Here is a 9,691-nt window from a genome sequence, read left to right on the forward strand (position 1 = left end):
ATGGATGTGCGCACTGAAACCCGAAGATGACACAAGTTTGAGCACCATTCGGGACAGGCTCGGGATCGAAAGCTTGGAACTGGCTCTCCGGAAAGCTCGCATCCGGTGGCTCGGGCATGTGGAGAGGGCACAGGCACCAAATCCTGTGTCCTCCATCAGAGACTTCGAGCCGGGGGGGCGAAGGATTCGGGGCAGACCCAGAAAGACTTGGTCGGATGCCACGCTTAGCGATATAAAAACAGCTGGCCTGCAGGCAAGCGTGGCATCCAACCGTAAAGCATGGAGAGATGCTGTAAAGAACCTGCGCGACCCCGATTTGAACCTCCATGCGGCGTCACACCTGCCAATAGGTGGACAGTGACGTAAATGGATAGTGAGTGAGTGAGTGAGTGAGTGATTTATTCACAAATTTCCTCTGTACTGATCTTGACACAAGTTCGTTCAAATGTTTTGTTGCTATCAAATTTATTTATGTGTTACTAAAGTGTATAGCTACCAGTCATATTTTAAAAACTGCATTATAGATTACACTTTTGAATAAACCAAAATGCTTTCTCTTTTATCCATTCAGTTCGAGACTTTTCATTCTTACAGTAAAAGCAAGTGTAGGTACAGGGGAAATATCCATTGAATGAAAAGAGTAAAAGTCATGTCTATTTTGTATAATTTAACTTATAAAGTATAAAGCATATGTTTGCGCAACCCCTTTATAAAACTAAGGATCCAGACCCTTTTTGGACAAATAGAAACACAAAGCAATTGTTATTATTACCTTATTTGTAGTCATCATACATTGCAAGATAAAAAACAAAATACTATACAGGTGCATTCTGATCCAAAACTTAGATGGATATCAGGCATTTTTTTTAGAAGCCATTTAGTGGTTTGGTGCACAAATATGTGTAAGTATACAAGCTGAGACATTATACAAAGGGTTTTCTGCTGTTTCTGTGAGCCAGTTATGCACTATAAAAACAAATATTGAAACAAATGTTTTAGTTTATTGTATACCACTCCCTTGTTTGCATTTTATTGGGAAAGTACGAAGCCCTCCTTTTAACCCTACACCTGATAAATTAGCATGAGGGCACAATGATCTAATTGGACTTTCTCTCCATTTGAAAAATGGGGGCGGGGCTTAGGCCCTTTTATACCGTGCCTTTGTGTTAAAAATGACTTCAGAGACTCTTGTTAACCATACAGTTCAAGTGTCATTGTCTTTAAAGTATTTTAAAGGTTTTTTCTTCGTTATTTTTTAAATGGATGTCCTGTGAAGCATCTTGTAAAGAGTGAAAAAAGGCTCTATATCTACACTTGCTTGCTTTGATTTTCATTGCCATGGGATCTATTCTGACTAGATCCGTCAATATTATCATAAAAAAATGATCCAGACTACAATTTTCATGCACTGAATCTCTTGAAGTCCAAACATGGCCAACTTGCCCAAAATAGCCTCAAACGTGACGTCATTGATCAGAGCCTATACACCAAACCCTTAGAATACTATACACACAGCTTATACATTAGACATTTTCAAGACCCTTAGCTCTTCAGCTACTTTCTCTTTCTTCAATAATAAATATCAATTGCAATTGCAATCTGCAATTTGCAATTGCAGAGTTTCACACTGCAGGGTGAGTAAATTGTTTGCAGTGTACTTTCTCTTACTATTATTCTTAGGGGCAGGCCCTTCAACAAGGACAGTAAAAGTCAGCTCTTCTATGTCATGAAATGCGATTGTGGGGAACTCATCACCCACTGTATCCCTTGATGTTGCAGGAAGTTCCTGGTACATATTTTCTCCTACAGTAATACAAAAAGACATCAGCATAGCATAGTTACATTGCACATTGAATTAAGAGCAACATGCATTTACAGTGTGACCAGTAAAACGATGAACCGCGGAAATGCATGGAATGTTTTTTACCAGATAGGAGTAGGAGTCTGTAGAATTCAGAAGACAATAAACATATTCCGCACAGGTGTTCCAGTCTTACTAGTTGCGCTTTAAATCAAGTCAGGCAACAGCAAAAAGGAAAATCATGAATAACTGTCTGCCGGTAGTTATTTGCTATATTTATTTACTTATGATGGAAAATAAATTAAAAAAAAATTGCTGTTGTTGTCTTTATGTTAAAATACAAAAACGGGCTTCAAAGAAGGATATACTCAAACTACATGTTTGGTATTAACTTATCTAAAGACAACAAATAAATGCAAAACGGGTGGCACTAGAGACGTTCATTTCACAGTAGAGAAAACCACTTGATAGTGTTTTGCAAAAAAGTTCCAAATTGTAACGTATGTCCTGCATAAACAAATGACTCAACTTAATGCTTTTCAGGATTAAAATACGTGTTTTGGCGATATTTTAGATTCCTTTGTGATGTCTGCAGATTTGTTTCGTTCTCCCGTTTGTAATGTAAATATGGTTGGTGTGAAATTCCGACAGACGTTGCGCGTAGAGTAACGTGACATAATCACATGACTGTTCATGAATATGAATAATATTCAAAACACAAATAATACCTGTCTCGAACCCTCCTTCGATCCCGGAGAACCCCTGCGTGTCGTCGTACACATCCACTATCAGTTTAGTTATATCGGAGGGCTCCTTCGGCGGTGGACCCCCGCCAGTCTGCCGCTTCCCCTTCTTGGCTATTGAGTACTCTTTCTTTGCGACGCTAAAAAACGCCTTCCATTTGGCCCTGACCTCATCAGAAGTGCGGTAAGCCACACACACGGCGTTTACTTTAGCAGTGATATCTGACCACACTTTCTGCTTTATTTGGTTGTTCAGATTGTTCGTAAACTTCTTGGACTGTAGTATGTCCTTGTTTGCCTCAACGAAAACGTTATCACGTTCAACTCTCCTTGAGAAAAATTTGGCTTTCGTTTACGCTTCACATCTAGTTCTGTATCATCCACGGTGCTATTTTGTGACATTTTCGTTTGTTTACATAGGTTCCCCGCAAAAAAAGAGAAGAAAACGCGCGCGCGTTGCCGTATTTTCCCGCCAAAACTGGTTTTCCACTCGCTAATCTAGGGTATAAAAAATTATGCCACTTTCGCTTTCAGGAATCGGTTTTTTATGCCCAGAATAGCTATGCCTAGCATAGAGGATTTATGCCTAGAATAGCTCTTAATCCGGGCATAATTTTTGTCTATTTGCACGGCTTCCGGTAAAGGAGGAAAAAAAATCGAGCTGCACGGCCGTCTCCCATTTTCTCGATTTTTAGCCTAAATAATAAGTTTCTGGCTTGAAAACACTTCCGCGATTATTAAGAACAGGCAAGCGATGATTTTTAGCCTGAAAAGCTATGAAACAAGCGGCCCGTAAATGCTCGGCACGAACGAAGCGTGGAGTTCGACACAGTCGTTTTCGCCATATTACAGCCGTGCAAAAAAAAAAAACTAGGTGCACGGCCCTTTTTTCTTTTCGCCATTTTAAGCCAAAATGAAAATTTCTGACTTTAAAAACCTCCAATTTCTATTTAGAACAGTCAAGCGATGGCTTCGAGCTTAAAATGCTCGGCGCATAATGAACGAAGCGTGGAATTCGACACAGCCGTTTCCGCCATCGATCGCCAAACCACACCGGTAACTTAAGAACAAAGTTAAAATATTTTCTGACGCTAATCTTGAGCTATGGATTACTAAGACTGCTTTTTCAACCAATTTCTGGACGATAGCCATCACTAAAAGCCAAGAAACCGCTTTTTTAATAAAAAATCACGCCAAAGCCCTTGGAAACGCTAGATGCACGGCTGTCACATAAATATCCGGTTCGCTTTGAAAAACTCAATCTAAAATCAAAATATTAAACATGTGAATTTTGAATAATCGTTTCTAAAGGATCAGTGAAAAATATAAACACAGCAATGAAGGCCCAACAGTCAATAACAGAACATAACAAAACAAGTTGGACAAAGCTTTTGGGGAGGGGAGGTTGACGAATTGCATTGAAAAGGGTATTTCTTACTTTTTTAGCCAGACTCTAAACCATTTTTTATTCTAATCTTGCGTTTATTAAATAATCTACAGGGCTTTAGCAAGCCTCAAAATGTTGGAGGGGGGGGGGGGGGTGACAATACAGAAACATTAGATAATATTAGGGGGGCACAGCCACGCCCCTACTGGCCATTTCCTTGTGCCCCACCCACTGCTGCGGCCCTGATCTATTTGATTATATTTATTTACGTATTCACATTTTTTTATTTACAGATTGATACCCATATTTTCTTATAAAAATTTATTATTAGTTATGTTTATGATATAACATTTGTCTGTTAATTTGTATTACTTTTGTTTTTTTTATCTATTTTGCTTGTTTGTTTGTTTGTTTATTTATTTATTAAGGCTGCTTTTGTCCCCATATGATCTCCCTTGATTGCCCACGATCGCAGCTTATTTTACTGTGCGATCACAACCAATCCAATTAATGCAAAGTGGTTTCCATATGATCAAAAATTGTTGCACGGAATCACTGTCAATCACAAACCAGCCTTTATTATCAATATCAATATCATTATTATTATTATTATCATTAGTTGTTTGCAAGCAGCATTTCTTTGGGACTCTCTATTTCATTTGTGACAATATAAATGAATAATTATAATAAAAATGGTAAAAATGATAATGATAATAATGACAATGCTTGCCCTTTTCCTTAGGGTGTTTAAGTGTTATACTTTAAGACCTTTTCATAGGTCTACATACTATCCTCTTGCGTGTTTTATGCTGTTTGTGGACAAAAAATAAATTGGTTTGCGAACTGAATATCATTTGAACATTTAATAATAATAATAAACTATGTGAAACAAAGAACAACTAGGTCTAGAAAATTCCAAGAAAAACCCTGTAACTAGACCCTGATTTGCTGTCTCTAAGGGGTTCAAATTTCTGTTGACCACACCCATTCTGCTATCCTATACCTAGCCAGGGGGGTCATGTAGAAGCTATCAGAAGATTTCACCTGATTGGATTGATGCACCACAGACAAAACAATAGAACAGGAATACAATAGAACAATGAGGTAATCCAGCCAATCCTGTTAGGCCTTACGGGCGGACTTCTACACCTCTCAACCAGGGAGCTAGCAGGCAGAGCTGGCCTAAAAAAGTGGGGGGCTCAAGGCAAATTCAGAGACAATAACAGGACTGTGTGACTTTTCTAGACTTATAAAATGGTAAAAATTGATGGAATGTTATGGAAATAGCTTTCTTATACATATATTTACCTGTTTTGATACCATGCACTGATCTGAAAAAGGAGGGTTGATGGCCCCCCTTGTGAAAACTCGTATGAAAAATGCCTCAATACTTCTGGAATGCTCCGCCCCTAAGTGATGGTTTATGTACAAGTTAGGATGGAAATACAATGGTGTTAATTCTGGTGTTGTGTAGGTTGTTGTAGTGGAAGGGGAAGGCTAAGTGGATGAGGATGCTAGATGTGGCATACAGTACAATAAAGGAGGGGCTCTGTTTCTAGTGTGCTGGTGATATGGCACAAGGGCTGTTCCTAAAGGAATTTGTCATAAGTGAGAAAACGTGTTTAGCTGGCTCTTAACATGGAGAAATTAACCAGCAGTTGGTGCTTAGGGAACCTAAGGAACCCTTAGGTGAGGAACTATGGAGCAGAGGAGCTTTATGCCAGGAGGGGTATGCAGCGGCTTAGCCAGGATTTTAAACAGAAAGGGGGACCAAAGGCCCTTTCAAGGCATTTTCTCTTGTATTTTAGATAATGTCCTTATACATTTACTGCATTTTTGGCTCCTAAAGGGGGGGAGGCCCCCCTTGGCCAACCCCCTGGCTACGCCCCTGGTATGCCAGGTGTTATCTCCTGCAAATCACCCCATTAAATCCATTTCAACTAAAATACCTATATACAACCATTCTTCCAGACCAAGTTCATATTTAGTTTATCTCTAAGATTCTTTATGATAAGGTTTACTAATCATAGTGACATATGAATAATAATAAAAAAAAAAAACAATCAGAGATGATTAATTCAACATATCTAATTTTTTACTTATAGAGTGGTAGTGATGGCTATCGTCCAGAAATTGGTGGATAAAGCAGTCTTAGTAATCCATAGCCAAAGATTAGCGCCAGAAAATATTTTAACTTAGTTCTTACCTGTGTGGCTTGGCGATCGATGGCGAAAATGGCTAAGTGTTGAATTCCAGGCTTTGTTCATTATGTGCCGAGCATTCGCATGTTGCCTTTTGCAATTTTTTTCAATATCAAAGCCATCGCTTGATGGTTCTAAATAACAGTTGGAGGTTTTGGAAGTCAGAACTTTTCATTTTGACTTAAAATGGAGAAAAAGAAAAAAGGGCAGAGCATCTAGTTTTTGCTCCCCGTACACAGCTTTTATATGGCGAAAACGACTAAGTGTGGAACTCCACGCTTTGTTCATACCGTGCCAACCATTTGCGGGCCGCTCGTTTCATAGCTTTTCAGGCTAAAATTCATCGCTTGGCTGTTCTAAATAATCGTGGAAGTGTTTCAAAGCCAGAAACTTGTTATTTGGGCTAAAAATCGAGAAAATGGGAGACAGCCGTGCAGCTAGTTTTTTTTCCTGCTTTACCGGAAGATGTGCAAGTAGACACTGCGTAACTTATGCCTTTTTCCAGGAACCAGCCCCCAGAGCATTACATGTTATACCTGTTAAAACACTAGGGGTTGGAACACATGGATTCTAAATGTAAAAACCTTATTAAATTTGTGATACTTAGGTGTACAGCTTTTTTACACAGCTACTGTGCTGTGTAAAGTCAATATTTTTTGTAAGGCCATCCTATTTTATATTGTTTGTTTCATCGACTTGCAAAAACCATGGGATTTACCAAAAATATTAAATTCAACTTATTTGATTCCTCAACAAGTCAAAGTCCTGCTAGCAAGAGCAGAATTTTTTTCTCACTATTTGATACCTGTGTTAATATATCATACCTGTCAACACTAGGAGGGAGTCTCAAGATTTTGGACCCCTTCTCCTGCGTTCTGCACCAGATCTTCCGCTTTTTAGCAAATTTTATAGCTCCTAAAATTACTCTATTAGAGATTGACATTTTGCCTATTTTCTATTAAAACATTTAAAACAATAATTCTATTGCACAGGGGAATTTAACTAGCGCCCTCGTAAGATGATAAGTGAATTTGTGCACAAGAGCCTCCTGTACGGCAAACTCCTGTGAGGCCTACCCCTTCTCCCCTAAAGAGAATATACCCCTCCCTTCTCCTAAAAAAATATCAAGCCTTGAGATTTTCTGGGGTTGATAGGTATGAATGTACTTTATACTATACAGTAATTAAAAGTTCTCTTAACTAAAACATTGCTGACAATGTCACACTTTAGTAAATCATAGGGAATAAACAGTGGGCTAAACCATAGTTAGTGAGGGTACTGCTTAGAGAGAGACAAAGAGACATGTTATTGTTCTCTTAGATCCGAGTTATCTGCCAATGATGGTGCACAAGTCAAGAGTACAGTACCAGAGATTATATGGAGTAAATGAAGAGTCAATGTTATTTGCATCAATACGATCTTTAGCAAATTCTCCAGTACTGATGCAGAATCTTACAAACGCTACTATACTTGCGGTAAAATACCACTGAGTTTGTTTGACAGAGCTCTACTCACTTTAGAATTTTAGCGCCGCTAAGCAATTTAAAAAATATACATGGCTGTATAAAACTAACTTTCTAGGGCTGTTGAGCTCTGGATATAATGGTGATAAAACATGTGCAGTGATAAAGACAATTACTAAAAGAAAGTGAATAATAGAAAAGTTTCAAATGAATTAATAAGCAATTTGTGTCTGAATATGTGTATTCATAAATTTTGTCCATATGTTTTATTATACTGTATGCTTGGTTTGTGCATCTTCGTGATCATGTGATAGGTTGGTTCAACATCAGAGAGCGCCTATTGTTTTATGTGATTTGAAGTTCGCAGGGTTTTCTAACCATCCCCCTCTACTAACTATGGCTAAACTTACCTGCTTACAACGTTGTAACACTTTGTCTGCATCCTTTTCATTTAAATGAGATTTCAAAAGTTTATGCAGCTGATTCCAGAAATTGGAGCCAGCATAATTTTTCTGAGAAGATCCAGGCTGAGAAGACAGCTTTTTTATAGACAGATACAACTTGCTTCCATCTCCAATCAAATACTCATCCAAAGAGCAGTCATCTAGGAAATGTGAATAAAATGAATGTCACATAGTTTTCAGTTCATAATATCTCATACTACATTACATGAAAGTTATTATAATAATGCCTCAATATTGTTTTATTTTATTCTTGGTAGATTTTAAGTGTAGTCTTTATGGTCACACATGAGTCTCGGACTGACTAAGGTGCCTTCCTACGCCTTCACCTTAACATGTATCTGTGCTCTCAAATTCCAGCATTTCAACATTATTATTTTTGAGAAGCTTAAATTTTAAGCTTTTCAAAGATAATAATGGTGGTCCCAGTAGTGTTTTATTAACATGCTACACTGAAAAGGGCAACTTGCTGGTAAAATGGTGTCCTTAGCTTTTTTTTCCATTTGAAAGTCTATGATTTCCAGCAGGTAGCAAACAACATGATGGGATACCTGTGCCATACTGTATATTTGATAGAAAAGTGTTTACCTGCCAGCGTTTTGCCTTTGTATACAAGTCTTTGCCTTTCAACTTGCACATCAAGCTCTTGTGCCACAAGTGTTTTCACTGCCAGAATAGGCTCTGTCTCCGATACCTCAAGGAAAAATGTAAATTTGTTTTATTAGAGTTGAACCTGACATCACAGAAAAACCTTGTGCTGAATCACTTTGAAGAGATACTAAAAAAGCCACCATTTTACATAAAGGTCAATGGTTCTTGTATTCTAGACTGATTTCCCTATTCAAAACCCTGAAATGCACACTTTTGGCTTTTCCAGTTATTTTTTTATTGGCCATCCTTGCCCATTACTTATGAACCCTGGGACGAAATCTACAAATTCCAATTAGCACTTTAAAAGTCACATCAAAATTCACAATTACTCACTAAGACCTTTTTTGGTGAGCTCATTGATAACATTTTACTGTCATGTCATGGACCCTTGATCCAGCAATATATAACAAAATCCATATATAACAATAATAATTTCTGGTGTGGCCAACAGTAAAATATGTGGGAAATTATCTCAATTTCACAATGTCCTTTTTATGAGTTATCATTACTTTAAATCGAGGTTCCACTACTTATAACTTACTACAATACAATAATACATAAAATATAGCAATGAGTTAAAACATTACTAAATATACATTTTGTGGCCCAGGAAAAACTTATGAAATTGTGAGTATGAGTTCTCTGTTGACCATGGTTTACAGAACAAAAGATAGAAGACAGAGGGTGCCTAGCCTACGGATTTGTATGACTCTTTTGGCCCATTGCCTGATTTAGGAATCATCAATTTTATCTTAACTTAAGCTTATACCTTTACTAGCTTTGCTAGATCTATCAGGAAACTAGAATAGATCTACCAGGAAACTAGAATATAAATATCTAAAGAATGGAAAATACTGTCATACCTCTAATTCAGCTTCCTTTCCGTTGAGAATTTTTACGATAACTTTCATTTTGCAGCTAGAGTGTTAATTTGGGTGAGTGTAAATATACTATTGTATATTTCTGTATCTCTGTATTACCTGA

General features: G+C 37.7%; 1 long non-coding RNA gene across 1 annotated transcript; it reads left to right on the forward strand.

The window, feature by feature from the left end:
* The first annotated feature begins 2,534 nt into the window (after positions 1-2,534).
* LOC116603027 lies at positions 2,535-8,185 on the forward strand. The gene is made up of 2 exons (XR_004290430.2): positions 2,535-2,728; positions 7,453-8,185. It is a non-coding gene; the product is annotated as an uncharacterized LOC116603027 (long non-coding RNA).
* Positions 8,186-9,691: the final 1,506 nt, after the last annotated feature.

The sequence above is a fragment of the Nematostella vectensis genome, chromosome 1 (genome assembly GCF_932526225.1).
Source record: "Nematostella vectensis chromosome 1, jaNemVect1.1, whole genome shotgun sequence".
NCBI lineage: Eukaryota > Metazoa > Cnidaria > Anthozoa > Actiniaria > Edwardsiidae > Nematostella > Nematostella vectensis.